This window comes from Sturnus vulgaris, unplaced genomic scaffold, assembly GCF_052056855.1.
Source record: "Sturnus vulgaris isolate bStuVul1 unplaced genomic scaffold, bStuVul1.hap1 Scaffold_796, whole genome shotgun sequence".
In the NCBI taxonomy this organism is placed as follows: Eukaryota; Metazoa; Chordata; class Aves; order Passeriformes; family Sturnidae; genus Sturnus; species Sturnus vulgaris.
In genome coordinates, this window is record NW_028276693.1 from 10,459 (window position 1) to 35,262 (window position 24,804).

The 24,804-nt window shown below is 50.1% G+C and overlaps 2 long non-coding RNA genes across 2 annotated transcripts; both read left to right on the forward strand.

Annotated features, from left to right (window-relative positions):
• The first annotated feature begins 1,598 nt into the window (after positions 1 to 1,598).
• LOC148217500 (uncharacterized) lies at positions 1,599 to 4,340 on the forward strand. Its single transcript, XR_015801036.1, has 2 exons — positions 1,599 to 1,765; positions 2,877 to 4,340. It is a non-coding gene; the product is annotated as an uncharacterized LOC148217500 (long non-coding RNA).
• Positions 4,341 to 20,977: 16,637 nt separating this feature from the next.
• On the forward strand, positions 20,978 to 23,712 carry LOC148217501 (uncharacterized). Its single transcript, XR_015801037.1, has 2 exons — positions 20,978 to 21,147; positions 22,249 to 23,712. It is a non-coding gene; the product is annotated as an uncharacterized LOC148217501 (long non-coding RNA).
• Positions 23,713 to 24,804: the final 1,092 nt, after the last annotated feature.

Sequence of the window (24,804 nt, forward strand, 5' to 3'; positions counted from 1 at the left end):
TTAGCTATTTTTTAAGGTTCTGTTTTTCATGCATTCTACACCCACCCCTCCCTCTCAATGTTCTGGCACCCACCATGACCCCCCGCCATGCCCGACTCACCTGCTCCTCCAGCGCAGCCCGGCTCCCTCTCCCAGGGACCTTGGGGTGCCCCAAACCACGTCGGAGCCCCCCTCAGCCTTTTTTCCTCACCCCAAAGAAGGCACAGAACGACTCCTTTAATGAAGTTGTTTTAACAATTGTAAGGCTAGAGCTTTTGGTATCCACTGCTTGCCATCCCTTGTAAACCAATTATTTTCTTCTTTCTTCTGCAGCTTAATAAACCTCTTTTTTTCCCCATAGTTTTCCAAATGCATGTATTACCGCATATGCATATTTAGAATCAGTAAATATATTTAATGTCTTGTCCTGCTATAATTCACAGGCTCTCACAAGCGTGTGCAGCTCTGCTGTCTGAGCTGACCAGGTGGCTGGTAACCTCCCCCTTCCTTTAATTGCTTTCCATTCACGATAGAGTATCCTGTAAATCATGAAGAATGGGGGGGAAAAATCAGTGAGAAATGGGGAAAAAAATCCATGAAAAATGGGAGAACAAATCAGTGAGCAACGGGGAAAAGTGGGGAAAAGTTAATTGAGAAATGGGGAAAAAATCAGTGAGAAATGGGGAAAAAAATCCCTGAAGAATGGGGGAAAAAATCAGTGAGAAATGGGGGAAAGTGGGGAAAAAATCCGTGAGAAATGGGGGAAAAATCAGTGAGAAATGGGTGGGGAAATTCCATGAAAAATGGCGAAAGAAATCAGTGAGAAATGGGGAAAAATGGGTAAAAAATCAGTGCGAAATGGGGGGGGGGGGGGGGGGGGGAATCAATGAGAAATCGGGGAAAAACATAAGTAAGAAACGGGGGGGGGAAAAATCCATGAAAAATGGGGAAAAATCAGTGGGAAATGGGGATAAATCTGGAAAAAATCCATGAAAAATGGGGGAAAAGTCAGTGAGAAATGGGGAAAAATCAGTGAAAAACGGGGGGAAAACTCCATGAAGAATGGGAAAAAAAAATCAGTGAGAAATGGGGGAAAAAAATCCCTGAAAAATGGGGGGAAATATCAGTGAGAAATGGGAAAAAAATGGGGAAAAAAATCATTGATAAATCGGGGGAAAAATCAGTGTGAAAGGGGGGGAAAAATCGGGATCGGGGACGTGGACCGGGACTGGGATCGGGGACCGGGACGGGGAAATGGGACAGGGACCGGGATCGCGGACGGGGACCTGGGACAGGGACCGGAACCGGGATCGGGGACGGGGACTGGAGACAGGGACCGGGACCGGGATTGGGGACTGGGACCAGGACCGTGATCGGGTTCCGGGACGGGGAACTGGGACTGGGACCAGGATCGGGGACCGGAACCGGGGGACTGGGACCGGGACCAGGACTGGGGACGGGGACTGGGGACAGTGACCGGGACTGCAATCGGCACCGCCCCCCGAACCGCTCCCGGAACCGCTCCCCGGGCTACCCCGGCACGGCGACCGGGAACGCCCCCGGCACCGCCCCCGGTGCCGCCCCCGGCACTGCCCCGGCACCGCCCCGGGTAGCGCCCTCCCCCGGGGCGGGCCGCCGAACGCACGCGATGACGCGCGGGGGGCGGGACGGCGCGGGGGCGGTGACGCGCTTCATGCCAGGAGCAGGGCCGGGTGCGACGAAGACGGGAGCGGGACGACCCGATACCGCGCGGGGCCGCGGGCCCGTGCGGAGCCCGGCCCGCTGGGTAGGGGCCGCCAATGGCACCGGGGCTTCTGCTTCGGCTTCTGTCCGTGTCGGCGGGGAGGCCCCAGCCAGCGGTGCCCCTCTCCCCTCGGCGGCACGGGCGTGGAACTCGGCATCGGGCGCTGCATCGCCGCGGACAGCAGGGGGGCGCACGGGTACCGATACTGCCATGGGGCCCGGCGCTGCTCTCCTGCTCCGCCGCCAGGCGGCGCTGCGCTGCCGTCCTGCCGCGCCTCCGGGCACGCTCGGTTTCCTCGGGACCCCGGGCCCCGCCTGTCCCGCCGCTGCGGAGGCGGGGGATGCTTTATGGGACTGCCCGAGCTGGCGGTGCCCGGGTCTGGGGCGTTGGGGGCGCGCCCTTGGGGGGCTGCGGGTGCGCTCGTTTCCTCTTCTGCATGGCCTTCTGTGTGAGCATCTCTCGTTGCGACTGCTCTTGGAGAGTCAAACCCCTCCTCCTAAGTGGTCTCAGGAGCCTGGCAGGGTGAGTTTTGTTTCACAGGGGAAAGGGCCACTGGTCGTGTCCAGAGACCTGTGCACCCAGCCAGGTTTCTGCCTGATAAAATTCCAAATGGATGAGGATTTCTCCCAGCCCCCAAGCTGCCCCCACCTGTAACCCTGGCTGCCTTTGGGGTGCCCAAAGCCTCCTCTGTGCAGATCTCAGGAACCTGGGAGGGGTGAACAAATGTTGCACAGGGAAAAAACCCCACAGATTTTATCTCCGGGCCTGGGGCCAGGAGCAGGCATTTGCGTGCTATAATTCCAGAAGGAGCACGGTGTCTCCCAGACCCAAGCCGCATCCAGCTGTGACCCAGCTGCTCTTGGAGTGCCAAAAGCCTCCTCGTAGCTGATCTCAGGAACCCTGGAAGGGTGAGTTTGGTTTCACAGGGAAAAGGCCTCAGTTTGTGTCCAGAGATCAAATAAGGGACTCTGCTTTTCCTCTAGTTCTCCTTCCTGTTTTCCACCTGGGCTACAAGGATGGGCATGGCCTGTATTTCTCATATCAAAGTGATGTTACTAAATTTGTCCAGAAGTTCTTGATTGTTATTTTTATTAGTAGTAGTAATTTTCTGATAGAAAACACTCTCATTTTGCCTTTCCCACGTTGTTTCCAGGTGCTGCCCAGGATGGACATCTGTGGTCTCAGACAGTGATTCCCGAGGAGCAAGGAAAGCCTTTTCCTCACCTGCACAGTTCAGGTGGATGGGACAGAATTGGTGTGGCCTGACAAGGCAGGAAAAGCTGTCTGTGTTCTGGAGTGCCTTGAAAGCTTTCTCCGTCAGGTTTGGAAGGGGTTTCTCTTTGGGATTTCTTGTGATGCAGCACCACGGGTATCCCTTTGTGCCAAGTCCAGTGCTAAAGGATTGAAGAACTGACAAGTGGGGTCTGGGATGAAAATGCCTCTAATAAAATTAAGCAAAGAATACAATAAGAGAAATGAGCATCCTTTTAATGTCTGAAATAGTTAGGAATAAAAATGCTGGAAAAGGGCACTCTGAATTGGTGTCACTTGTCATGGATAAAACCCCAGAGTGAGGAATCAGAGCAGAAGTTGAGAGCTGGAATCCTTCTGCAGTCGACTTAATTTTCTTTTCCTCCTCTCTTTCAGGACAGGAAGAATCACGACTCTCCTGGCATCTTTGCCAAGAGCTGTGGTGTTTGATCAGCCAAAGCCCAGAGGCTTCAGCACCAGAGGTCTGAGCCTGGAGGGCTCCTGGTGCTGCCCGTGCTGTGGGCTATGTCAGAGGATGCAGGGTTCCTCTTTGCCTCCCTGCTGGGATTAACTGCCATGGGAATGTGGGATCTGGGTGAAACTCCAGCTCTCCTGGTGTTCAGGGGAGCAAGGTCTGAGGGACTCCTCTCTGGGGATGTGCGGTGAAGGACTGAATAGTGTGGAAGGAGAGTATTTATAAACTGTATCACTGTTTCTCCCAAAATTGGGGTGGAGCACTGATGGGGGCGGTTGGGTTTGGTCTGGGCCTGTTATTCTTTGTGCAATTTTTAAATTCTCTTGTATGATTTACTGTCCGGTATCTTTCTAACAAAAGCTGACATAAATTTAGATTAAGGATTAGAACTTGGGTCCATTCATTGCAAACATTTGACAAGGCTGGAGGACTGGGGTGGTGACTGCTCTCAGGAAAGGTTACTTATTAATACTGTGTCAGATTTCCCGCAGTGACTGTCAGGCCTGCATGGCTGTGAGTTCGTGCTCTTCTCACTGGGGAAATAAGTTCAGCAAAATTAGAAATGTTAGAAAAATCCAGCCAAAAATTCCACCTCTGTACCCCCTAAGTTTTCCCAGTTTTTCCCAGCTAGGAGCTGCACAGAAGTCAGGCAGGGGAAGTGACAACAGGGAACAGCTGAAAAATTCAAAGGCACAAAGAGGAAAGGGGAAAGGTTTCAGAAAACAATTCTATGGTCTAAGAATAATTTCTGATTCCCTACTGAGAAGAACACGAACTCACAGCCATTCAGGCCTGACAGTCCCCTGCAGTGAGAGCTCAGCACACATCCACAGAGGCAAGTCCAGCATCTTAAATGAAAAAATAAAAATAAAAACCAGGAGAAAAAGGTGATTTCTTTTGCTTCAGAGTTATTTCAAGTTCTTAAAGCCCAAGCAACATTTGCTCTTGATTTTGGTTGGGTGAATCATGAGCAGTGGGCACGGGTCATGCCATTCATTGAGCAGAAAACCCGGGGTCATTTAGAGGGGACACAAGAACTGTTTGTGTAGCGACCTCGGGCTGCAGAGGGGCAGGAGAAAGGCCAAGGGAGCTCCCTGGGGCCACCAGGGCCTGTGGGGAACAGAATGGACGCTTGGATGACCAGTGGAGGTGAGGAGTGGATCTGAGTTCATCTACAGGGAAATAAGGAGGGGATACTCTGGAGTGAAAAGCTGAGGTGATGAGTTCACCCACCTGGGCACGAGTTGTGTTTGCACAAAGTGGGAACAGAGGTGAAGGTCAATCCAAAGTCGATCCTGCTTGACCTCTGAATTCCAGGATAAGTTTTACAAGCTGCCAAATGAGGGAGTAAAAATACACAAAAATGAAACCGAGAGCATTCATGAGGTTCCTGGGAGTCCATTACACTGTTGTCATAGAATTCTTAATGAGTTTTGAGCTTTTAATGACAACAATTCAGTACTTTCTTTGGATTATTCACTGTGTAGGATTTGGGGTTTATCTGGATTTTAAAGGCGTCGTGGTGGCCCTGACACTGCTCAGGAGCTGGTAGGAAAAGCAGGGTCAGAGCTCCTGGCAGGCACAGGGTGTTTTTCCCAGAGTGGACTGTGGAGGAATTGTTTGGGCCTTGGATTGTCCCTCTGGGTGATGCCAGTTGCTGTGATTTGTGTAATTCCATACATTTAACTCCCAATACTTCCCAGCCCAGGAGCTTGAGCTGACAGGGCAGCACACAGATTGTTCTCTGTGCTGTGCCCCGATTTGGGGTTCGCTGTCAGCTTTGCTAGCTCCCGTGAATTATGCCCATAGCCCCGAATTCCCTGCTCAATTCCCACTGCCATAACCTCACAGCGCCTCATGGAGTGGGGATATACTGTGGCAGGAAGCTCAGCAGCATCGGCACAGGGACAGGTGTATATTCCAAAGAATTTGCTGTTTCAAACCCTCATCCCCCAGCCCCGCCGATGTCCCTGGGGGGCACTTGACAGAGTTACCTGGATTTCAGCTGATTTCACCCCCCCGAGCTCGGGCTCCAGGTGATCTTTTCAAGCAGGAGAAGGCAGGGGCCGGAGGCGCTCGTGGCCCGTGCCGAGGCAGTCCCTGGGGCCACGAGAGGACATCTCTCCCTGCAGAATTTCAGTTCTTTCCAGAGCCTCAGCAGTGACAGAGGACAAAGAGGAAGAGGAGGAGGAGGAAGAAGGGGGAGAGGGTTTGAGAGGAGGGGAAGCCCAAATCCGTGCTGTGTGCGGAGCTCCGACAGCACGCTGCAGCCCGCAGCTCACTGTGAGCACGGGGCAGAGGAGGCGATTTCTGGGCATTCAATCACCCTGAGGCGGGCCCGGCACCGCCCCTGCAGCACCGTCCCCAGCACAGCTCGGTACCGCTCCGGGATCACCCGGCCCCGCCCCCGGTGCCGCCCGGGACCACTGGGGACCGCCCCTAAAGCACCGCCCCGGCCCCGCCCGGTCCCGTCCCCGGGACCTCCGTGCCCCGCCTCGCCAAGCCCCGGCTCCGCCCCGAGCCTGCCCGGGCTGCGCCGGGACCATCGCTGGCGGCCCCGCCCCTCTTCCCCGGGCCGAAGCGGGCTGAAGGAGATGTCCGCACGATTGGAAACGCCGCCGAAAATCGCACCCGTGGGATCGGTGTCGGCGTCGTGCGCAGGCATCCCACTAGAGCGAGTGATCGGTGTCGGCGTCGTGCGCAGGCATCCCACTAGAGCGAGCGGGCTCCTTGCTGTGCCCCCCTCCTTTTGCAGCCAGAGTTAGAAGGTCGGGGAGCGACACCCGAGCCGCCATCTTGGGAGAGGCAGGCGCGCAGTACCGCGCTCTGCCCACAGGGTGGCGCTTGGGAGACAGGCAAGGGATGGAATCAAGGAGTGTCCCAATCCTTGAGGAAATCCCCCGGAATGAACGCCCAAAAAACCCCGACCAGAACTGAGAAACCTCCTGCCTCTGTACGAGTGCAAAGGGTGTGCAAGGAGTGTGCAAATAGTGTGCATTAGCAATCGATCGGCAGGCATTGGAAAGCGATCGCCGATCTAATCGATCGGCAGGCGCGATCAATCGATCGCCGATCTAATCGATCGGCAGGCATTAGCAATCGAGCGCCGATCTAATCGATCGGCAGGCATTAGCAATCGATCGCCGATCTAATCGATCGGCAGGCGCGATCAATCGATCGCCGATCTAATCGATCGGCAGGCATTAGCAATCGAGCGCCGATCTAATCGATCGGCAGGCGCGATCAATCGATCGCCGATCTAATCGATCGGCAGGCGCGATCAATCGATCGCCGATCTAATCGATCGGCAGGCATTAGCAATCGAGCGCCGATCTAATCGATCGGCAGGCGCGATCAATCGATCGCCGATCTAATCGAATCGGCAGGCGCGATCAATCGATCGCCGATCTAATCGATCGGCAGGCATTAGCAATCGAGCGCCGATCTAATCGATCGGCAGGCATTACCAATCGATCGCCGATCTAATCGATCGGCAGGCATTAGCAATCGATCGCCGATCTAATCGATCGGCAGGCGCCATCAATCGAGCGCCGATCTAATCGATCGGCAGGCTCGATCAATCGATCGCCGATCTAATCGATCGGCAGGCATTAGCAATCGATCGCCGATCTAATCGATCGGCAGGCGCGATCAATCGATCGCCGATCTAATCGATCGGCAGGCATTAGCAATCGATCGCCGATCTAATCGATCGGCGGGCGCGATCAATCGATCGCCGATCTAATCGATCGGCAGGCGCGATCAATCGATCGCCGATCTAATCGATCGGCAGGCATTAGCAATCGAGCGCCGATCTAATCGATCGGCAGGCATTACCAATCGATCGCCGATCTAATCGATCGGCAGGCGCGATCAATCGATCGCCGATCTAATCGATCGGCAGGCGCGATCAATCGATCGCCGATCTAATCGATCGGCAGGCATTAGCAATCGAGCGCCGATCTAATCGATCGGCAGGCATTACCAATCGATCGCCGATCTAATCGATCGGCAGGCGCGATCAATCGATCGCCGATCTAATCGATCGGCAGGCATTAGCAATCGAGCGCCGATCTAATCGATCGGCAGGCGCGATCAATCGATCGCCGATCTAATCGATCGGCAGGCGCGATCAATCGATCGCCGATCTAATCGATCGGCAGGCATTAGCAATCGAGCGCCGATATAATCGATCGGTAGTCGTGATCAATCGATCGCCGATCTAATCCATAGGCACGCATTAGCTATCGATCGCCGATCTGATTTTTCCCGCCATTTTTCATGGATTTTTTCCCCCATTTCTTACTGATTTTTCCCCAATTTTTCATGCATTTTTTTCCCGCAATTTTCGTGGATTTTTTCCCATATTTTCCCCATTTCTCACTGATTTTTTTCCCCCATTTCTCAATGATTTGTTTCCCATATTATCAAAGATTTTTTTTCCCCATTTCACCATGATGTTTCCCCCATTTCTCACTGATTTTTTCCCCCATTTCTTACTGATTTTTTCCCCCCATTTTTCCATGGATATTTCCCGATTTTCCCCCCCATTGCTCACTGATTTTTGCCCCCATTTCTCTCTGAATTTTCCCCCCATTTTCCATGCATTTTTCCCCCCATTAATCACTGATTTTTTTCCCCATTTATCACTGATATTTGCCCCCATTTCTCTCTGAATTTTTCCTTCCATTTTTCATGCATTTTTCCGCCCATTAATCACTGATTTTCTCCCCATTTATCACTGATTATTGCCCCCATTTTTCACTTATTTTTTCCCCACAGCATCGGCCACCACAGCACGAGCGACAACAGCTCGCTCTGTTCCCGCCATTGCCCATGATTGTTTGCCTGTTTTCCATGGATTTTTTCCCCATTTCTCACTGATTTCCCCCCCCCGCCCCCCCATTTCTCACTGAATATTCCCCCATTTTTCATCGACTTTTCCCCCATTTACCACTGCTTTTTCCCCCATTTCTCGCTGATTTTGTCCCAAATTTTCCCCCATTTCTCATTGATTTTTTTCCCTGTTTCTCACTGATTTTTCCCCCATTTCTTAATGACTTTTCCCGCCATTCGTCACGGATTTTTTCCCCCATTTCTCACTGATTTTTTCCCCATTTCTCAATTATTTTTTCCCCCACTTTTCCCCGTTTCTCACTGATTTATTCCCCCATTTTTCATGGATTTTTTTTCCCCATTTCTCACGGATTTTTTTCCCCATTTTTCAAAGATTCCCCCCCCCGTTTTTCACTGATTTTTCTCCATTTCTCACTGATTTTCCCACCATTTTTCATGTGGTTTTTTTCCATTTCTCACTGATGTTTTACCCCATTCTTATTACCATTCTCATAGCTCTATTTTATATTTATACATATTCTTATATTTGCATTATTTCTGTTATACACTAGATTTTTCATAGATATTTGCTACTTATATTTCATTATATTTTACATGTATACCAATCTATTTCTATTCTTTATATTTTATTTTTATATTAGCTATAAAAACCGTGCCTCTACCCAAATAAAAAGCATTTAAACATTCCTTTTAGACTATATTTAGGTATTTTTTATGGTTCTGTTTTTCATGCATTCTACACCCACCCCTCCCTCTCAATGTTCTGGCACCCACCATGACCCCCCCCCCCCCCCCCCCATGCCCGACTCACCTGCTCCTCCAGCGCAGCCCGGCTCCCTTTCCCAGGGACCTTGGGGTGCCCCAAACCACGTCGGAGCCCCCAGTCTCCACACCCTCCCCCTCCGTAGGGAACGGGAATGGGATGGGGAGCACACAGGACAAGAAAGGAACACAAAAGACACACTGGACAGAGAGAAGAAAAGGGCTGGAAGCTGATATGAGGATGAAAGTGGAGCAGCAACAAACCTCAGGACTCTTGACTAGAGAGTGTGGCTGCTGAACGTCTCAAAAAAAAACCCCCAGCTCCAACACAACATGCTGTGCTCACGGCTCGGCCTGGGACTCATCAGTGAACATCTCTCTCTTGCCAGGGCCATAAAGCCCCCGAGAAAACACGAGGTGAGGTTGATGTGCTCGGCTTTGCTCCTGCTCAGCCCTAACCCCAGCCCCTGCTGCCAGTGAGCACCCTGATCTCTGAACCTCTTCTCAGCTTGTTTGTACGCTTCCAAATTCCTTCCTCTTTCTTCAAGCTTCATCTGTTTCCTGGCATTGGGAGAATGACAAGTGTTTAGCACAGCGCAATGAATACAACAGTCTCATTTTCAGAAGACACAACTGAACGAGAACCGACAGCAGCACTGCTTCGAGACAATCTGGGCACACGTTTCCCTTCCAGCAATCTGAGCGTTCTTTTGTGTCACGCCTGAAATCCTGAAAATGGTTTTTTTGAGAAAAATTATCCATAACTAGAAAACAATCAAACCAAATAAATAGAACCCTAGGATATAATAACAGCCCATATACTACAACACTCCAATTCTAATATTAATAAGAAAACAGAAATTAGCTACACAGCATTACCTCAAACAAACACTACATACTGGCAAGAATCAAAGCCACCACAAAATAATTCAAAAACTACCCTATGCCTTATGCTACAGGCTAGAACGCCATCGGCAAACCTTATCAAGGTATCCTTTAAAAACAACGCCCCACCAAAAACAAAACAACACAAAACGCCATTCAAGAACTCCCTTATCAACACCTGAATGAAAAAACATGGCATTAGATAAATAGACCATAGCCCTTATCATACACCATCTACAAACAAAATAAAGCTATACCATACATCCTCGAAAACCACCTTCAAAGCACGACATTAGAAAAAAAAACTTTCCAGAATTAAAAGCTGTATCTAACAAAAGCCGTCTGATAAAATTAACAACCAAGCCCCCACCATCAGAGCTGCCCTACTAAACTCCCCATCGTACATATGAAAAATCAGTTTTAAAAACCTACTTCAATTCATTCTGCCTCAAATACAAAGCCATCCAGAAAGTTACCTTCACTCAAAAACAAAAGCGCACGTAGTAAATAACATTAAAAAATAATCAGCACACTACACACCACAAGCATAAAATATTGAATTAAAACCAAAAATACCCCTATTCATTAAAGAGCCCAGCCGCAAGCTATATTTAACTATAACTTCGTGCAAACGTACACATATCATTAAAATAGATTTCTTTCAGAATACAACTGATGATCTAAAATAGTAAAATGTCCGAGAACGATATTATAATAGGATAACCTCGATCATCCTCCCGCAAATTCTCTCCACTGTATTGTCCGACACACACCGGAAAAAAAATCCAGTTTTTACTTTTTTCAGCTAACTTCTCATTTATTAGCTGAGAGGAATGTTGAATTTGTCTTTACAAATGAGCTGTGGATCAGCCTGTAGATAAGGCTAGCACTGAGAGATAAAAGAAACAATGGGATGGATTCCACTGATTGATGAATGGAAAGAGATAGTTGCCTTTACAAACAAACTGCAGGGCTGCTGATAAATGAAATTGGATATCGAAAGATGAAAGAAGCAACGGGGGGAAGCTATGAATTCTATAAGAATTAAAAATTAAAAGGGAGGGTTATACATTAGAGGGAATTTCAGGTATCAGGCGTTCCGGGAAGTCTGTGCCTCTCAAGTACCTCAGCCAATGGGAAAAGAGAGAGGGAAATGCGGCCGGGAAAATAGGATAAAAGGAGGCTGCGTCCTCCAAAATTTGAGAGATCCCAGGGGAATGTCCCATGGCCTCTCCCTTTATTCGAATAAAGCAAAAAGGACTCCTCTGTTTCCTTTTTGGACATAAACCGCTGGTGTTTGTGGATTAATTTTCCTGACATTTAGCAACATATTGTTAAAAAAAAAAAAAAAAAAAAAAGTGATCCAGAAGAGGGCAACATTGACAGCCATTCCAAGACAGGATGAACAAATGCTTTCACATTGACAGAGGATGCTGCGATGTTCTGAGAACAGAAGATAGAATAAAATAAAGGAAGGTGATGTTACAAGACAGAAAAGGGTAAAATAAAAGGAGTACCTGAGACTGGGGGGCGGGGGGAAGAAAATGGGGAAATATTAATTGCTACACACTAGGTACAAATGCTTTTTACAAGTAATTGATGAGAAGCAAGCTAAAAGCGTCTTACTGCTGCTAGTGATATCATGCTCCAAGCTCTGCTAATAATTCCTATTTCTAGCAATAGTTCAATTGAACTCACTACATTCCAACTATTTTTCTGCTTGTTTAGATGGCAGATCCGTTTGGAACACACCTTCGTATAGCAAATTCTATGCCCAGGTAGGGACCTCTCAGTTCTTCCATAAACATTTTCTTCTGCATTATGGCAAGCCTTTGTTTAGCTTGACAGCTTTCTTGAAACTTAAATTTACGCATGTATCCAAAGACATTTGCAATTCCAGAAATTGGTAGGCACATCATATGGAAAGTAAATAACATTCTCGAGAGGGAGTTGCTTTGTTACTGAGGGGATGAAAAGCAAGGCTAGAGCTAGTAGAACTACCCAAGAAATTGGACTTAACGCAGCTTTTACAAGGCTCAAAGTAGCCATACCGAGATGTTTGAGCTAAAAGCCCAGTTACCAGACTTACAGGCCTAATAGTTATCACCACACCACATTCCCTGGTTGCAGTATTTTTAACAGCAGTGCAGAACGCTACTGAAAATTATTTTTAGGTTGAATTGTTCTCTCCCCTCACTGCCTGTGTAGCTGTTAGAGGCTTCCAGGAGGCTGGGGAAGCAGACTGCTGGTTTCACTTCCAGACACGTCACTTCCATGGTCTGCTGGAGGGCACTTTGAAGCCCGTGGCCTTTTCTTGCTCTATTGTATCTGACAACTTTCCTCCCCCACGTCTGTTTTTTAGCGGGCAGCATTTTTGGAGGGCCAGTCAAAGACCTCAGGCTCCGAGAGAATTCGTCTGCTTTGCTCTGTTTATGTGTGCAACAGATGGGAGCAGCAACTAAGTCAAGTAGTAACTTCTGAGCTGCCCAGTTATCAGTAACCAAAATATTCTTTTGTGACTCTCGCCAGACGAACATATCATCCTATCCGAGTCACACACTGCCCCTCTGGCATTTTCCAGTCAGACAAAGAATTCCTGGCCCCTTCCTTGCATGAACCTCAGCTCTCCACCTTGTTCCAGAAAGAGTTCTAGATCCAAGGCCCAGTGAGCCAGCTACCCTTTGCTGCCCTGAGCAGTATGGAAACAGCCAAGCCCCAGCCCTGCAGCCCTGCCTAACTCGCCTTTGCCTCCCAAACCTGAACCTTTTCCTTGGCTGTGGCATCCTCACTCATGCAATCCTGAAGACAAAAATCTGATTTGGCAGGTGAGGCCGTTTCTAACGCAAAGCTTCACCAAGGTTTCTCTTCAACTTCAGCCTTAAACAGTCCTGTCCTCCTCAGACAGCCCCCACCTCCAGCCTTTAGCTGTAAATACTTACTGTTTTATAGCTAATGCTTGCCACCCCTCAAAATTAAGTCTTTTGATATGCATTTACATCCCTCCCTAACCATGTCCTCAGCACCCTTCCCAAACTCAGCCTCATCTCCAGCCTAGAACCTCTCCCTAGGTGAGGGACTGTCCTCGGGTAGGAGTGCTGACAGACCTGTGCATGAGCCCAGCTGCAGAGCCCGTGCTAATCCCAGCCCAGCTCTAGCCTTTAAACCCACTGGGGCTTTGGTACTGGAGGCCCAGTTACAGTAACCCCTGTGGCCGTTCCGCTTCCAGGCCATCTGTGAGTTGTGATCCCCCACCCTACACCACTTTGGTGAGAAATGCATTCCTTTCTTACAATAAAGTTTTCATTTTATGTCTAAATTCAAGCATTCCGAGAAAACGTGTAGCAATTATATCAAGACAGACATGACAGGCACCAACATTAGTCTTTCATTACACACTTTTCATGCCTTCTCTCCACAGATTTCTTTGAGGCAACTCTGACTCCTTTTCTCACAGGCAGCTCCACACAGCACCGACTCCTCCTCTCCTCTGTACGACTGGCTAAACCCCAGCCTGTCCCTTCCCCAGCCACCTGAGCCTGTCTGTCCCACACACAGCATCCTCTCACCTTGTCCATCCCTTGCACGGCCACGTGTCCCTTCCTCCTCGCAGCACAGCCAGCAGGCTCCAGCCACACTGCAGCAGGCTCTGCACCTCCAGCTGGAGCTGTGCTTAGTGAAACTGGCAGCCAGCTGACCCACGCTTTTATAACAACCAGCCTCACTGGGCAGGCAAGGCTGTTTCCACTCCTTGCTAATCACTACAGCTGTAACTCGTTGGCAACTAGTGCCTTCTGCACTATCCTTACAAACTATTCTCCTACAGAAATGGACCGGAATTCCGCGGGGATTTTCCGGGGATTCCGGGGGGATTTTCCGGGGATTCCGGGAGGATTTTGTCGGGAATTCCGGGGGGATTTTGTCGGGGATTCCGGGGGGAATTTCTGGGGATTCCGGGGGGATTTTATCGGGGATTCCTGGGGGATATTCCCGGGGATCCGGGGGGATTTTATCGGGGATTCTGGGCATATTTTCTCGCGGATTCCGGGGGGATTTTCTCAGGGATTCCGGGGAGATTTTATCGGGGATTCCGGGGGGATTTTTCCCGGGAAATGCGGGGGGCTTTTTCCCCGCGATTCCAGGGGGATTTTCCAGGGATTCCAGGGGGATTTTATCGGGGATACCTGGGGGATTTTCCAGGGGATTCCTGGGGGATTTTCCCGGGGATTCCGGGGGGATTTTCACTGGGATTCCGGGGCGATTTTCTCAGGGAATTCCGGGGATTTTCTCGGGAATTCCGGGAGGATTTTCCCGAGTATTCCGGGGGGATTTTCCCGAGTATTCCGGGGGGATTTTTTCGGGGAGTCCGGGGGGATTTTCCCGGGGATTCCGAGGGATATTCCCGGGGAATTCCGGGGGGATTTTCTCCGGGATTCCGGGGGGATTTTCCAGGGGTTTCAGCGAGGAATTTCCCGGGAATTCCCGGTGGATTTTCAGGGGATTCCGGGTGGATTTTCTCGGGGATTCCGGGGGGATTTTCCCGAGTATTCCGGGGGGAATTTTTCGGGGAGTCCGGAGGGATTTTCCCGGGGTATCCGGGGTGATTTTACGAGGAATTCCGGGGGGATTTTCCCGAGTGTTCCGGGGGGATTTCCTCGGGGATTACGGGATGATTTTCTCGGGCAATTCCGGGGGATGTTCTCGGGTATTCCGGGGCCATTATCTCGGTGATTCCGGGGAGATTTTCTCGGGGATTCCGAGATTATTTTCCCGGGGAATTCATGGGGATTTTCCCGGGAATTCCGGGGGGATATTCGCGGGATTCCGGGGGATTTTCTCGGAGATTCCGGGGGATTTTCATGGGGATTCCGGGGTATTTTCTCCTGGATTCCGGGGAATTTTCCGTGGATTCCTGGGGGATTTTGCCGAGTATTTCGGAGAATTTTCTCGGGGATTCCGGGGTGATTTTCCCGGGAAATTCCGGGGGATTTTCTCGGGGATTCCGGGGGATTTTTTCGGGGAGTCCGGAGGGATTTTCCCGGGGATTCCGGGGGGTTTTCTCGGCGATACCGGGGGATATTCTCGGGATTCCGGGATGATTTTCCCGGGGAATTCCAGGGGATGATTCCGGGGGGATTTTCTCGGCGATTGCGGGGGGATTTTCTCGGGATTCCGGGGGGATTATCCCGGGGAATTCTAGGGGATTTTCTCGGGGATTCCGGGGGGATTTTCCCGGGGAATTCCGGGGGGATTTTCTCGGGGAGTCCGGGAGATTTGCCCGGGGATTCCGAGGGATTTTCAGGGGAATCCGGGGGGATTTTCTCGGGGATTCAGGGGGGTTTTTCTCGGGATTCAGGGGGGATTTTCCAGGGGATTCCGGGGGGATTTTCTCGCGTATTCCCGGGGCATTTTCCTGGAGATTCCAGGGGGATTTTATCGGGGATTCCGGGGGGATTATCCAGGGGATTCCGGGGGGTTTTTCCAGGGGATTCCGGGCATATTTTCCGAGTATTACGGGCGAATTTTCTCGGGGATTCCGGGAGATTTTCTTGGGGATTCCGGGGGGGCTTTCACAGGGATTTCTGGGGATTTTCGCGTGGATTCCGGGGGGATTTTCTCGCGGATTCCGGGGGCTATTTTCCTGGGGATTCCGGGGGAAATTTCTCGGGGAGTCCGGGGGATTTTCTAGGGGAATTCCGGGGGATTTTCTCGGGGATTCTGGGGGGATTTTCCCGGCGATTCCGGTTGATTTTCCGGGGACTCCGGGGGATTTTCTCGGGGATTTCTGGAGGATTTTCCCGGGGATTCCGGGCGGATTTTCTCGTGGATTCCGGGAGGATTTTCTCTTGGATTCCGGGAGGATTTTCCCGGGGAATTCCGAGGGATTTTCTCGGGGATTCCGGGGAGATTATCCCGGGGATTTCGGGGAGATTTTCTGGGGGATTCCTGGGGGATTTTCTCGGGGATAGCGGACGGATTATCACGGGGATTCCGGGATGAGTTTCTCGGGGAATTCAGGGGGATTTTCCAGGGGATTCCGGGGGGATTTTCCCGGGGAATTCCGGGGGATTTTCTCGGGGATTCCGGGGGGTTTTTCCCGGGGATTCCCGGGGATTTTCTCTCGGATTTTTTCCCCAATTTTTCAAGCATTTTTTCCCGCAATTTTCCTGGATTTTTCCCAAATTTTCCCCATTTCTCACTGATTATTTTCCCCATTTCTCAATGATTTTTGCCCCAATTTACCAAAGATTTTTTTCCCCATTTCTCACTGATGTTTTTCCCCATTTTCCCCCCATTTCTCACTGATTTTTATCCCCCATTTTTCAATGATTTTTCCCCATTTCTCTCTGATTTTTGCCCCATTTCACCATGATGTTTTCCCCATTTCTCACTGATTTTTCCGTTGATTTTTCATGGATTTTTCCCCCCATTTTTCGTGGATTTTTTCCCCATTTTTCCCCATTTCTCACTGATTTTTTCCCCCATTTATCACTCCTTTTTCCCCATTTTTCCCCATTTCTCACTGATTTTTTCCGCCATTTTTCATTGATTTTTTCCGCCATTTTTCATGGATGTTTCCCCCAATTTTCATGGATATTTCCTGATTTTCCCCCCCATTTCTCACTGATATTTGCCCCCATTTCTCTCTGAATTATTCCCCCCATTTTTCATGCATTTTCCCGCCCATTAATCACTGATTTTTTCCCCATTTCTCACCGACTTTTCCCCCCATTTCTCACTGATTTTTATCCCCCACTTCTGACTGATTTTTCCCAATTTTTCGTTGATCTTTTTCCCCATTCCTCACCGATTTTTCCCCCATTTCTCTCTGATTTTTCCATCATTTTTCATGGTTTTTCCCCCCCATTTCTCACTGATTTTACCCCCTTTCTCACTGATTTTATTAATGTTTGTATTTCTATTTCTATTTATATTTATATTTATTATTATTGTTTTGCATGTTTATGTTTATGTTTATGTTTATGTTTATGTTTATGTTTATGTTTATGTTTATGTTTATGTTTATGTTTATGTTTATATCTATGCAGGTTAACGTTTGTGCATGTTTATGTCTATGTTTATATTTATGCATATTTATTTTTATGCCGGCGAACGCGGGCAGGCGTTTTATGTAAACGCCTATCCGCCGGGGTCCTAGAGAGGCCGCCATCTTGAGCGTGTCGGGACTCTCAAAATGGCGCCTCGGGCGGCACCCCGGCTGACCTGCCAAAAATGGCGGCAGAAAGGGCGGGAAAAAATCAGGACCCCAGTGTGTAGGCATAAGATGCCTGATTACATCGCCGACGCCGATCCGCTCGCCGACAATTTTCCCGGATGTTTCAGAGCGTGCCGACAACGGCCGCGCGGTCCGCGGTGCCGCGGGCGTGAGGGCGCCGGCGGGCGCGGGCAGGCGTTTTATGTAAACGCCTATCCGCCGGGGTCCTAGAGAGGCCGCCATCTTGAGTGTGTCCGCACTCTCAAAATGGCGCCTCGGGCGGCACCCCGCCTGACCTGCCAAAAATGGCGGCAGAAAGGGCGGGAAAAAATCAGGACCCCGGTGTGTAGGCATAGATGCCTGATTACATCGCCGACGCCGATCCGCTCGCCGACAATTTTCCCGGATGTTTCAGAGCGTGCCGACAACGGCCGCGCGGTCCGCGGTGCCGCGGGCGTGAGGGCGCCGGCGGGCGCGGGCAGGCGTTTTATGTAAACGCCTATCCGCCGGGGTCCTAGAGAGGCCGCCATCTTGAGTGTGTCCGCACTCTCAAAATGGCGCCTCGGGCGGCACCCCGGCTGACCTGCCAAAAATGGCGGCAGAAAGGGCGGGAAAAAATCAGGACCCCGGTGTGTAGGCATAAGATGCCTGATTACATCGCCGACGCCGATCCGCTCGCCGACAATTTTCCCGGATGTTTCAGAGCGTGCCGACAACGGCCGCGCGGTCCGCGGTGCCGCGGGCGTGAGGGCGCCGGCGGGCGCGGACAGGCGTTTTATGTAAACGCCTATCCGCCGGGGTCCTAGAGAGGCCGCCATCTTGAGTGTGTCCGCACTCTCAAAATGGCGCCTCGGGCGGCACCCCGGCTGACCTGCCAAAAATGGCGGCAGAAAGGGCGGGAAAAAATCAGGACCCCGGTGTGTAGGCATAAGATGCCTGATTACATCGCCGACGCCGATCCGCTCGCCGACAATTTTCCCGGACAGTGTCAGAGCGTGCCGACAACGGCCGCGCGGTCCCCGGTGCCGCGGGCGTGAGGGCGCCGGCGAGCGCGGACAGGCGTTTTATGTAAACGCCTATCCGCCGGGGTCCTAGAGAGGCCGCCATCTTGAGCGCTGCCGCACGGCTGGGTCCCGGCCCGCGGGCCCTTCCGCCATCCTGAGAGGGGCACGGTGCAGTACCCGCCTGTGTCCACACGGCGGCAGCACTGCCGCCCAACTCAGCCCGGCACTGCCGCCCTGTCAGGGACAGACAGAGAAGGGAGAGAGTTCCAAGCACCAGAGGTCCCCACCCGTCATAAAATCCTCTCAATGAACGCCCCAAAAAAACCCCGACCCAAACTAAAAATGCCCTGCCTCTGACCAAATGAAAAAAAAACCTTTTATATATATAAATCATCTATTTTTTAATATTTAATTTCTAGTCATAATCTAGACATATTTCATATATTCAATTTAATTGCTATTCTATTTATCATATATACAATATTATTTTATTATTCATTATATACATAGATTTATATTACTAATGTTATTTCTATTTTATCTATATCCATCTATATTTGGAGGTTCATAGTTTTTAATATTATTTCTTTAAAAGCTCTGCCTCTAACCAAATAGAAACAAAAAACTCGATTATTTTAAATTCTATTTGAATATATTTTTCTATTTAGTTTTCATATTTATATCTGTAGATTTATATGTCTATATTGTGTATTCTATATTTATATACTATTTCATGTAGTTTTTACTAGTATATTAATATACTAGATGCTATTTACATTCTATTATAACATACTATTTAATAGAACATATTAAAATCGATAAATTATTTCTATTACATACTACATACATGTATTTTATATTTATATTTTTTCTATATATTTATACTTACATATATATATGCATATATAGTTATAATAATTTTATGTCAGTATCTATTTTTGCATATTTGTATATTTTTGCCTATATTATTTTCAAAAAACCCTCCTCTAACCAAATAAAAACCAATAAAACATTCCTTTTAAAGTCTGAATATTTATATATTTCTATTTTCATAACATAATATAATGTAATGTAATATATTTATATATTGGTTTCTTATATTTGCTTCTATATTTTTATTCTTTATCTTTTCTATTTACAGTATCTATAAAAAAACCCTACCTCTATCCAAACACAAGCCAATAAAACATTCCTTTTAGACTATATTTAGCTATTTTTTAAGGTTCTGTTTTTCATGCATTCTACACCCACCCCTCCCTCTCAATGTTCTGGCACCCACCATGACCCCCCGCCATGCCCGACTCACCTGCTCCTCCAGCGCAGCCCGGCTCCCTCTCCCAGGGACCTTGGGGTGCCCCAAACCACGTCGGAGCCCCCCTCAGCCTTTTTTCCTCACCCCAAAGAAGGCACAGAACGACTCCTTTAATGAAGTTGTTTTAACAATTGTAAGGCTAGAGCTTTTGGTATCCACTGCTTGCCATCCCTTGTAAACCAATTATTTTCTTCTTTCTTCTGCAGCTTAATAAACCTCTTTTTTTCCCATAGTTTTCCAAATGCATGTATTACCGCATATGCATATTTAGAATCAGTAAATATATTTAATGTCTTGTCCTGCTATAATTCACAGGCTCTCACAAGCGTGTGCAGCTCTGCTGTCTGAGCTGACCAGGTGGCTGGTAACCTCCCCCCTTCCTTTAATTGCTTTCCATTCACGATAGAGTATCCTGTAAATCATGAAGAATGGGGGGGAAAAATCAGTGAGAAATGGGGAAAAAAATCCATGAAAAATGGGAGAACAAATCAGTGAGCAACGGGGAAAAGTGGGGAAAAGTTAATTGAGAAATGGGGAAAAAATCAGTGAGAAATGGGGAAAAAAATCCCTGAAGAATGGGGGAAAAAATCAGTGAGAAATGGGGGAAAGTGGGGAAAAAATCCGTGAGAAATGGGGGAAAAATCAGTGAGAAATGGGTGGGGAAATTCCATGAAAAATGGCGAAAGAAATCAGTGAGAAATGGGGAAAAATGGGTAAAAAATCAGTGCGAAATGGGGGGGGGGGGGGGGGGGGGAATCAATGAGAAATCGGGGAAAAACATAAGTAAGAAACGGGGGGGGGAAAAATCCATGAAAAATGGGGAAAAATCAGTGGGAAATGGGGATAAATCTGGAAAAAATCCATGAAAAATGGGGGAAAAGTCAGTGAGAAATGGGGAAAAATCAGTGAAAAACGGGGGGAAAACTCCATGAAGAATGGGAAAAAAAAATCAGTGAGAAATGGGGGAAAAAAATCCCTGAAAAATGGGGGGAAATATCAGTGAGAAATGGGAAAAAAATGGGGAAAAAAATCATTGATAAATCGGGGGAAAAATCAGTGTGAAAGGGGGGGAAAAATCGGGATCGGGGACGTGGACCGGGACTGGGATCGGGGACCGGGACGGGGAAATGGGACAGGGACCGGGATCGCGGACGGGGACCTGGGACAGGGACCGGAACCGGGATCGGGGACGGGGACTGGAGACAGGGACCGGGACCGGGATTGGGGACTGGGACCAGGACCGTGATCGGGTTCCGGGACGGGGAACTGGGACTGGGACCAGGATCGGGGACCGGAACCGGGGACTGGGACCGGGACCAGGACTGGGGACGGGGACTGGGGACAGTGACCGGGACTGCAATCGGCACCGCCCCCCGAACCGCTCCCGGAACCGCTCCCCGGGCTACCCCGGCACGGCGACCGGGAACGCCCCCGGCACCGCCCCCGGTGCCGCCCCCGGCACTGCCCCGGCACCGCCCCGGGTAGCGCCCCCGGCACCGCCCCCGGGGCGGGCCGCCGAACGCACGCGATGACGCGCGGGGGGCGGGACGGCGCGGGGCGGTGACGCGCTTCATGCCAGGAGCAGGGCCGGGTGCGACGAAGACGGGAGCGGGACGACCCGATACCGCGCGGGGCCGCGGGCCCGTGCGGAGCCCGGCCCGCTGGGTAGGGGCCGCCAATGGCACCGGGGCTTCTGCTTCGGCTTCTGTCCGTGTCGGCGGGGAGGCCCCAGCCAGCGGTGCCCCTCTCCCTCGGCGGCACGGGCGTGGAACTCGGCATCGGGCGCTGCATCGCCGCGGACAGCAGGGGGCGCACGGGTACCGATACTGCCATGGGGCCCGGCGCTGCTCTCCTGCTCCGCCGCCAGGCGGCGCTGCGCTGCCGTCCTGCCGCGCCTCCGGGCACGCTCGGTTTCCTCGGGACCCCGGGCCCCGCCTGTCCCGCCGCTGCGGAGGCGGGGGATGCTTTATGGGACTGCCCGAGCTGGCGGTGCCGGGTCTGGGGCGTTGGGGCGCGCCTTGGGGGGCTGCGGGTGCGCTCGTTTCCTCTTCTGCATGGCCTTCTGTGTGAGCATCTCTCGTTGCGACTGCTCTTGGAGAGTCAAACCCCTCCTCCTAAGTGGTCTCAGGAGCCTGGCAGGGTGAGTTTTGTTTCACAGGGGAAAGGGCCACTGGTCGTGTCCAGAGACCTGTGCACCCAGCCAGGTTTCTGCCTGATAAAATTCCAAATGGATGAGGATTTCTCCCAGCCCCAAGCTGCCCCCACCTGTAACCCTGGCTGCCTTTGGGGTGCCCAAAGCCTCCTCTGTGCAGATCTCAGGAACCTGGGAGGGGTGAACAATGTTGCACAGGGAAAAACCCCACAGATTTTATCTCCGGGCCTGGGGCCAGGAGCAGGCATTTGCGTGCTATAATTCCAGAAGGAGCACGGTGTCTCCCAGACCCAAGCCGCATCCAGCTGTGACCCAGCTGCTCTTGGAGTGCCAAAAGCCTCCTCGTAGCTGATCTCAGGAACCCTGGAAGGGTGAGTTTGGTTTCACAGGGAAAAGGCCTCAGTTTGTGTCCAGAGATCAAATAAGGGACTCTGCTTTTCCTCTAGTTCTCCTTCCTGTTTTCACCTGGGCTACAAGGATGGGCATGGCCTGTATTTCTCATATCAAAGTGATGTTACTAAATTTGTCCAGAAGTTCTGATTGTTATTTTTATTAGTAGTAGTAATTTTCTGATAGAAAACACTCTCATTTTGCCTTTCCCACGTTGTTTCCAGGTGCTGCCCAGGATGGACATCTGTGGTCTCAGACAGTGATTCCCGAGGAGCAAGGAAAGCCTTTTCCTCACCTGCACAGTTCAGGTGGATGGGACAGAATTGGTGTGGCCTGACAAGGCAGGAAAAGCTGTCTGTGTTCTGGAGTGCCTTGAAAGCTTTCTCCGTCAGGTTTGGAAGGGGTTTCTCTTTGGGATTTCTTGTGATGCAGCACCACGGGTATCCCTTTGTGCCAAGTCCAGTGCTAAAGGATTGAAGAACTGACAAGTGGGGTCTGGGATGAAAATGCCTCTAATAAAATTAAGCAAAGAATACAATAAGAGAAATGAGCATCCTTTTAATGTCTGAAATAGTTAGGAATAAAAATGCTGGAAAAGGGCACTCTGAATTGGTGTCACTTGTCATGGATAAAACCCCAGAGTGAGGAATCAGAGCAGAAGTTGAGAGCTGGAATCCTTCTGCAGTCGACTTAATTTTCTTTTCCTCCTCTCTTTCAGGACAGGAAGAATCACGACTCTCCTGGCATCTTTGCCAAGAGCTGTGGTGTTTGATCAGCCAAAGCCCAGAGGCTTCAGCACCAGAGGTCTGAGCCTGGAGGGCTCCTGGTGCTGCCCGTGCTGTGGGCTATGTCAGAGGATGCAGGGTTCCTCTTTGCCTCCCTGCTGGGATTAACTGCCATGGGAATGTGGGATCTGGGTGAAACTCCAGCTCTCCTGGTGTTCAGGGGAGCAAGGTCTGAGGGACTCCTCTCTGGGGATGTGCGGTGAAGGACTGAATAGTGTGGAAGGAGAGTATTTATAAACTGTATCACTGTTTCTCCCAAAATTGGGGTGGAGCACTGATGGGGGCGGTTGGGTTTGGTCTGGGCCTGTTATTCTTTGTGCAATTTTTAAATTCTCTTGTATGATTTACTGTCCGGTATCTTTCTAACAAAAGCTGACATAAATTTAGATTAAGGATTAGAACTTGGGTCCATTCATTGCAAACATTTGACAAGGCTGGAGGACTGGGGTGGTGACTGCTCTCAGGAAAGGTTACTTATTAATACTGTGTCAGATTTCCCGCAGTGACTGTCAGGCCTGCATGGCTGTGAGTTCGTGCTCTTCTCACTGGGGAAATAAGTTCAGCAAAATTAGAAATGTTAGAAAAATCCAGCCAAAAATTCCACCTCTGTACCCCCTAAGTTTTCCCAGTTTTTCCCAGCTAGGAGCTGCACAGAAGTCAGGCAGGGGAAGTGACAACAGGGAACAGCTGAAAAATTCAAAGGCACAAAGAGGAAAGGGGAAAGGTTTCAGAAAACAATTCTATGGTCTAAGAATAATTTCTGATTCCCTACTGAGAAGAACACGAACTCACAGCCATTCAGGCCTGACAGTCCCCTGCAGTGAGAGCTCAGCACACATCCACAGAGGCAAGTCCAGCATCTTAAATGAAAAAATAAAAATAAAAACCAGGAGAAAAAGGTGATTTCTTTTGCTTCAGAGTTATTTCAAGTTCTTAAAGCCCAAGCAACATTTGCTCTTGATTTTGGTTGGGTGAATCATGAGCAGTGGGCACGGGTCATGCCATTCATTGAGCAGAAAACCCGGGGTCATTTAGAGGGGACACAAGAACTGTTTGTGTAGCGACCTCGGGCTGCAGAGGGGCAGGAGAAAGGCCAAGGGAGCTCCCTGGGGCCACCAGGGCCTGTGGGGAACAGAATGGACGCTTGGATGACCAGTGGAGGTGAGGAGTGGATCTGAGTTCATCTACAGGGAAATAAGGAGGGGATACTCTGGAGTGAAAAGCTGAGGTGATGAGTTCACCCACCTGGGCACGAGTTGTGTTTGCACAAAGTGGGAACAGAGGTGAAGGTCAATCCAAAGTCGATCCTGCTTGACCTCTGAATTCCAGGATAAGTTTTACAAGCTGCCAAATGAGGGAGTAAAAATACACAAAAATGAAACCGAGAGCATTCATGAGGTTCCTGGGAGTCCATTACACTGTTGTCATAGAATTCTTAATGAGTTTTGAGCTTTTAATGACAACAATTCAGTACTTTCTTTGGATTATTCACTGTGTAGGATTTGGGGTTTATCTGGATTTTAAAGGCGTCGTGGTGGCCCTGACACTGCTCAGGAGCTGGTAGGAAAAGCAGGGTCAGAGCTCCTGGCAGGCACAGGGTGTTTTTCCCAGAGTGGACTGTGGAGGAATTGTTTGGGCCTTGGATTGTCCCTCTGGGTGATGCCAGTTGCTGTGATTTGTGTAATTCCATACATTTAACTCCCAATACTTCCCAGCCCAGGAGCTTGAGCTGACAGGGCAGCACACAGATTGTTCTCTGTGCTGTGCCCCGATTTGGGGTTCGCTGTCAGCTTTGCTAGCTCCCGTGAATTATGCCCATAGCCCCGAATTCCCTGCTCAATTCCCACTGCCATAACCTCACAGCGCCTCATGGAGTGGGGATATACTGTGGCAGGAAGCTCAGCAGCATCGGCACAGGGACAGGTGTATATTCCAAAGAATTTGCTGTTTCAAACCCTCATCCCCCAGCCCCGCCGATGTCCCTGGGGGGCACTT